This window comes from Lissotriton vulgaris, chromosome 1_1, assembly GCF_964263255.1.
Source record: "Lissotriton vulgaris chromosome 1_1, aLisVul1.2, whole genome shotgun sequence".
NCBI classification, from domain to species: Eukaryota; Metazoa; Chordata; class Amphibia; order Caudata; family Salamandridae; genus Lissotriton; species Lissotriton vulgaris.
This window is the reverse complement of record NC_141685.1, coordinates 1022558585-1022565809: the sequence shown is the minus strand read 5'-3', so window position 1 is coordinate 1022565809 and position 7225 is coordinate 1022558585.

Genomic DNA, 7225 nt, shown 5'->3' with positions numbered 1-7225 from the left:
AGTGTGAGTAGCCCTCTCAGTCCAGAGAGCGTAAACTGTTCCTTGTCTGGTTTGAGTAGTGCATCCCTTCAGATGCCAGATGTGAATAGTCCAGGTTAGGAAAGGTCTATAGCTAAGTGACAAAGTAGATAGACACAAATTATTTTACTGGTTTTTTTTAAAAGAATCCAAAAGTGTTATACATCACATATATTTAAATGATGTATAAGTGTCCAACTGTATATAACACCAATAAACATTAAATATTTCTGATATAACTTTATTGTTCTTTTTTTGTATATAGATATAAACTTTTATATTCTTTTTTTCTTTTCTTTATTATACTGTTTTGTTTTTTTGAATAGTTGTTTTTTGTTATGTGTTATTCAATTAAAATTACATAGAAAAAGATACAAAATCAATAGACAAAGACACTGGTGTAGAATGTTGAAGGCAAAGCGGTAGACACCACTACGCGCATTTCGGCTCTTGATCCTTCTTCGGGTGACCGTCTATTGTTCTATAAGTAGTAAAAAGACATACATAAATAACTATACAAAAAGCATGTGTAATATATACAGTGGACAAGAGAAACAAATATACAGCATATTTACAATATATTTACAAGTGTGACATTGTTATGTAGGGCAGCAAACTTAGATCTTTGTATGAATGAGTATCTTTTTCACATGCATATGTATTTCATCAAATTATTATAAATCACAGGACCATGAAGAAAATTGAATACAGAAAAATATATTTTTTGCTTAGCAGATATTAACACGTAGTCTGAGTTGGTCATATTGAAAGCATACCTATAGCTTTTTATACTTAATATGTCTATTAGTATCGGGAGACAAACTTTTTTTGTTTTTAAATTTTTCATGATTTGTACTTAAACATAGATCTTTTGACATCTTCTAAACCTTCTTTGTATGTTTTCAACGGAACAATCATTTTTTAAAATAGTTATTGGACTTTGGGAAACAAACCACTTACTTCATGTGGAGTATCCTTATGTTGAAATATGATATAAATAAATAACATGCTACATAATAACAGAAAGGATACTACCTATAAAGAAAAAGTAATGATAATGACTGAGTGGAATATGATACAGTTGTATTGATATATTACAGATAAACACAGTATAAGGAAGAGTAATAAAGACTAACTTATTAGTGACACCCTCTTTATAAGATGATTGAATTGCAATTTGACGTAAGAGGCAAGGACTAGACTTGCTAGAGAATACTTACAGATTTTCAAAAAATGGATAAGTCAGCATAGAGTGTGGCGGATATATTCAATCAGTTGAAAAAAGATTGCTTCTTGAGATCTATAAGTATAAATAACAAGGTTTGTGGTGACAGTTCAGGTGGTATTAATTAGCACTAAACTAAGAGAAAAGGGGGGTCTGTATGGATACTTGTATATATGTACTAGTGTTGGATATTGAGATATGTACATATGTTTCTTTCTAGAAACACATAGATGCAGATATTATGAATTGTATTAAAGTACTGGAGAAAGCATTTATCATCATTATCAAAGTTGGCAACTAATTACATAGTGAATAGTATAGTATAGTGAATATACTTTAGTTACCTCAGAAATAACGAAATGTATACCTGATGACGTATCTGTTGGTAAACTGTTTCCAGACAGGTAATAAGAATAATTATAGTTTGAGTTGATATCTAGTAGAGTAAAAGTAGAGAAAATAGGGAAAGTAGTAAGCACTAAGCAAAACAATAAATTTCTAATCCATAGACTTGTAGTGGCTCGAATGGATACTTTGCAGAATATGTAAATGTACTGGACTTGTAAAGCGCACAGCTGCCCGTAAGCGTCCCGGCGCTTGCTTAGGGAACCCGTCCTGGTATTCCCCTGTGAGAAACCACGGCAGGGTGTCCACAAGGTGAAAGCCAGGCATCCCACCGCGAGAGGCCGTAGTGGAGATTAAGCAAGCTATTGCCCAGAGTCGCAGAGTGTGACCCCGTGAGTTGAGTAGGCACCAGAGCGAGAATTGTCGAGTCCGTGGAATTTTGAGCCCGAGACCCGCCGAGGCGGGGAATCGAACCCTGGTCCACAGTCAATCTCAGCTTCCGGGTCTGCCGCCTCTAACCACTGAGCCACACTTCTCCACTATATATTTACTTTTACAATAATTGTTAGCTTCAAGCAAAATATATGATAAAGTCAGGAATATGACCTGAAATTTTGGGGTATCTGAAAATGGAGAAAAATGGACCGTAAATGTAAACTTCAGAGTGTATAACGTCTAGAAAACAATATTTGGCGATATGTAATTACCTTCACATGTTAACTTTATGTTAGGTGGATCATGAAAATGACGGTTACAGGACGTAAGAATTGATTGAACATCTAGAGATAAATTATAGATGAGAGTCTATAATTAGTACATCTGTTAAAACAGAATGACTTATTGTGACATATTAAGTATAAAAAGCTATAGGTATGCTTTCAATATGACCAACTCAGACTACGTGTTAATATCTGCTAAGCAAAAAATATATTTTTCTGTATTCAATTTTCTTCATGGTCCTGTGATTTATAATAATTTGATGAAATACATATGTATGTGAAAAAGATACTCATTCATACAAAGATCTAAGTTTGCTGCCCTACATAACAATGTCACACTTGTAAATATAATGTAAATATGCTGTATATCTGTTTCTCTTGTCCACTGTATATATTACACATGCTGTTTGTATAGTTATTTATGTATGTCTTTTTACTACTTAGAGAACAATAGACGGTCACCTGAAGAAGGCTCAAGACCCGAAACGCGCGCAGTGGTGTCTACCGCTTTGCCTTCAACATTCTACACCAGTGTCTTAGTCTATTGATTTTGTATCTTTTTCTATGTAACTTTAATTGAATAACACATAACAAAAAACAACTATTCAAAAAAACAAAACAGTATAATAAAGAAAAGAAAAAAAGAATATAAAAGTTTATATCTATATACAAAAAAAGAACAATAAAGTTATATCACAAATATTTAATGTTTATTGGTGTTATATACAGTTGGACACTTATACATCATATAAATATATGTGATGTATAACACTTTTGGATTCTTTTTAAAAAAAACAGTAAAATAATTTGTGTCTATCTACTTTGTCACTTAGCTATAGACCTTTCCTAACCTTACATTTTCCCTATGTATAGCAAGTGTAACAGTATTATATAGGGGTCCCCTTTTTCCAAATAGATGTGAATAGTCCAGCCAGAGAGCTTAAACTGCCTTCTGTCAGGTGCAAGACTCTTGCTTGGCCCATAGATCTCAAGTAATCTTACGTCAGAGATGAGCAGTGCACACAGCCTTTGTTTTTTTTAATGTTCATTCTGGTACCTCTAGTCTTGCATTCCCAACTAATTTAGCAAAACTGCAAGTACTTGATTGCAATCAGGGTCGGACTGGCCTATAGGGCAACCAGGGAGTGCCCAACAGGCTGATCTGACAGATGTGAGTGTTGGAGTTTTGTTTTTTTGCTGTTTGTGGGCCTGAATTATGGTCTGCTGGGCCAGTTGATTTACCTGATATTAAAACAAACATTGCCTGCAGTAAGCTCAAATACATGCAGCCGTCCATCCTGTGCAAACACTTATACAGCCTGCCTTTACAAGTTCAAAGCTGCCCCAGATTGCAGCCATCTGCTAATTTTTAGCTATCCAATCCACTAGTGGGGGGGACACTCTTATTTTGGTGCCCAGGCCTACTTCCATCCCCAGTCCGACCCGGACTGCAATGACTCCTGTGGTTATCTGTAGGGATGGGCGGATTTTGCAGATTGGCAATCCGCGAATTTGCGGATTTGCGAATTTGCGGATTGCCAAAATCCGCAAAATCCGCAAAATCCGCGAATCCTCGCGGATTTTTTATTTTTTTAATGTTCGCACGGGTTTCTGCGGGTTCGCGAGGGTTTTGTACAATTTCGCAAACTGCGAAATTGTACAAAACGCTCGCGACCTTGCAGAAACCCGTGCGAACACAATGTGCCCAGTAGGGTATGTGCCTCTTGTGTGTATAAAAGGTCAGAGAAAGATCAGTTCAGCAGATGAAGAGAAAGAAGCTCCTGGTCACAGGAACAGCACGGGTATTGCGCTCGTGAAAGTCAAAGATGCAAAGCCTATCCAGCATCACAGCTGATTTTCCACGGTAGATTTGGGAAGAAGGCACACCTGTCCAGCCTCGATGACGCTCACGATTGTTTTGGGCTAATGAATGAGTCACTGAATTTGAGCATCAACTAGTTCGAGCGACCATGTGTGTGTTACTATGCAATCGCCCCGAAGGGCGCAGGGGTCCCTTGAGTGAGCTGCCTGTGAGCTGTAACTATTTTACAATGGCGCCAGCAAGCTGCCAGCGCCGTTGTAAAATAGTTACAAAGTTAGCTTGCACAGGAAGCACTTAGATAAAATAAAGCAGCACCTGCTTCGTTTTGTCTGGTGGTTCCTGTGCAAGCTAACTTTGTAACTATTTTACAACGGCGCTGGCAGCTTGCTGGCGCCATTGTAAAATAGTTCCATGAGTGGGGGTTCAACTTTTGAACCCGTTACGTCCGCGGATTTTTTTTTGCAGATTTTGCGGGAAATCCGCAAAATTCGCGGATAGCGGATTTCCCAAAAATCTGCAAAATCCGCGGGCGTATCGGATTTCCCGCTCACACCTAGTTATCTGGGAAAGGATTGGTAAGGCGGGGACTCAGGCGATAGGACGGTATCTGAGTTACAGCTGTGGTCACTTTTTTGGCCAGCGTAGTAGTGGCTGATTTGGACTGTATCTGTGCTGTTCAGATGCCACCAGCAGCCCGGTGGGGGCCTGAGCAGCCATTTTGGAGGTAGATGGGCCTCTATTTCCTTCCTTTTACCAACGGGGTTGAGGTGTCATTTCCAGTCTCTTGCTGGGCCGACCCATCAATTAATGCAGATTGAAACGGGGCCGGGGCCTGGGGAGAAGTGGCCTCACTTAAATTCAGGTGTGGTTCCCATTGTGAACTAATCCGTGCACAAAGGGTGCTGGCAACAACTGCATTTTTCTTTATCTCAGGGAAATTAAGAAAACATGACTCTTTTGGAGAACCCCCCTCCAGGGCATTGACCCGTTAAGTGCTGCGCACGTTCAGCAGACGTCGCGTACACTACCTTGGTAGTGCTGCGCATGTCCGCTGAACGTCGCGGCCCCAGCCACGCAATAGAACGTTCCGTACCAGCGAGGAACATTCAGCACAGCGGAGGGGTTAAGTGGGCCGGGTCTCCCCAGTGCTGAACACCGGCAGTTTTTAAAAGTGGGCCTCGAAATGGGTCCCTATCTAGCTCTGTTTTGTGCCCTGGCGGTCCATTTCTTTCCAGACTGCAGTGACAGCAGGCACATTGGTGTGCGCGTGCTCACACTGCTCACTTCTCACTAGTGGAGAAGTTACGGCATGACGTCATGCCAGGTGATGCAGGGAAGGGATGTATGACGTTACAACGCATACTTTTACAACGCATACCTTTACAAAGCATTTTTTACACCGCAACATCCATTACAACGCATTCCATTACAACGCATGCCATTACAACGAATTCTTTGAAACTACCTTTACAACGCATTCCACTACAACGCATACTACATTTACAACGCATACCATTACAACACATACCATTACATTGCATGTATGGTAAGTATTGGATAGTGTAGGGGTAAAAATTACTATTCTAACTCCAGGGGGTGCAGCAGTAGGGTAAGTGTTGGATAGTGAAGGGGTAAAAATTACTATTCTAACTCCAGGGGGTGCAACAGTAGGGTAAGTGTTGGATAGTGAAGGGGTAAAAATTACTATTCTAACTCCAGGGGGTGCAACAGTAGGGTAAGTGTTGGATAGTGTAGGGGTAAAAATTACTATTCTAACTCCAGGGGGTGCAACAGTAGGGTAAGTGTTGGATAGTGTAGGGGTAAAAATTACTATTCTAACTCCAGGGGGTGCAACAGTAGGGTAAGTGTTGGATAGTGAAGGGGTAAAAATTACTATTCTAACTCCAGGGGGTGCAACAGTAGGGTAAGTGTTGGATAGTGAAGGGGTAAAAATTACTATTCTAACTCCAGCGGATGCAACAGTAGGGTAAGTATTGGATAGTGTAGGGGTACAAATTACTATTCTAACTCCAGGGGGTGCAACAGTAGGGTAAGTGTTGGATAGTGTAGGTATGCGCTGTAATGGTATGCGTTGTAATGACTGCGTTGTAGTGGTATGCGTTGTAGTGACATGCGTTGTAATGGTTGCGTTGTAATGGTATGCGTTGTAATGGATGTTGCATTGTAAAAGTTTTGTGGTAAAGGTAGTGCGTGTAAAAGTTGCGTTGTAAGTGTTGTTTCCCGCAGGGAAGGGAAATCCTTTAAAGAGAGTCATTTTCCCTCTGGATTTCCCTTCTCTGTTTGAAACTCAGGAGCAGCAACATTGTTGTGGTGTCACCAGGGCTTTAAGTGAAAGCTTTTTCAGTATTATGTACAACAAGCCATAGTTGCTGCTTATTTATCGTATGCAACTAACAACCACTGGCAAAGCCAATAATCCTGACTTCTTGTAGGTATGATGTTACTTGTGGTAACATGTATCTAGATGCAATGACAGAAACAGCACAATACAAGCAGGGCGGCACACTATGCTAAGCACAGTTTTTTAGCATATGTGTTTTCAAGCCACGGCCTTAATTACATTGGCCACGCCCCTTTGAGAGACCCCCCCCCTGTTTTTTTAATCCCATTTAAAGCCCTGCCCCCTCCTTCTTTTCATTAAACTTAAAACACTGTAGTGGTTTGCAAAAAAGGCACAATCCGCAACGGTGGGCCACTTTTCTTTAGGGTGCCCGGGCCTATTTTTGATCCCTGTGGTTGTCTGGGATTCTCTCTCCGGGCAGGGCACGGGGCGCCTCCCTTCCGCAGCCCAGGCTGGGAGGCTGCGCATCAGTACTTGTCCCAAGCGTGCCTTCCACGGGTGTCTGTTGATCGGGTGTTTTGTGCCGCGGAGGCAGGTCGCCTTCCTCTGCGACAGTCCCCGGCAGCGGTGCTGTCTCTACAGCAGGCAGACTCGCTCCCTCCTCGTCGAGGCGCTCCCATACGCTCCCTTCACGCGTTGACGGAGGGGAGGCGGGCGAGCCGAGCCGGCTCACCCTCTCGCCGCCTGCTCGCTTGTCTTCCACTGCCCTGGGCTGAGGATGGAGCCGCCTGCGA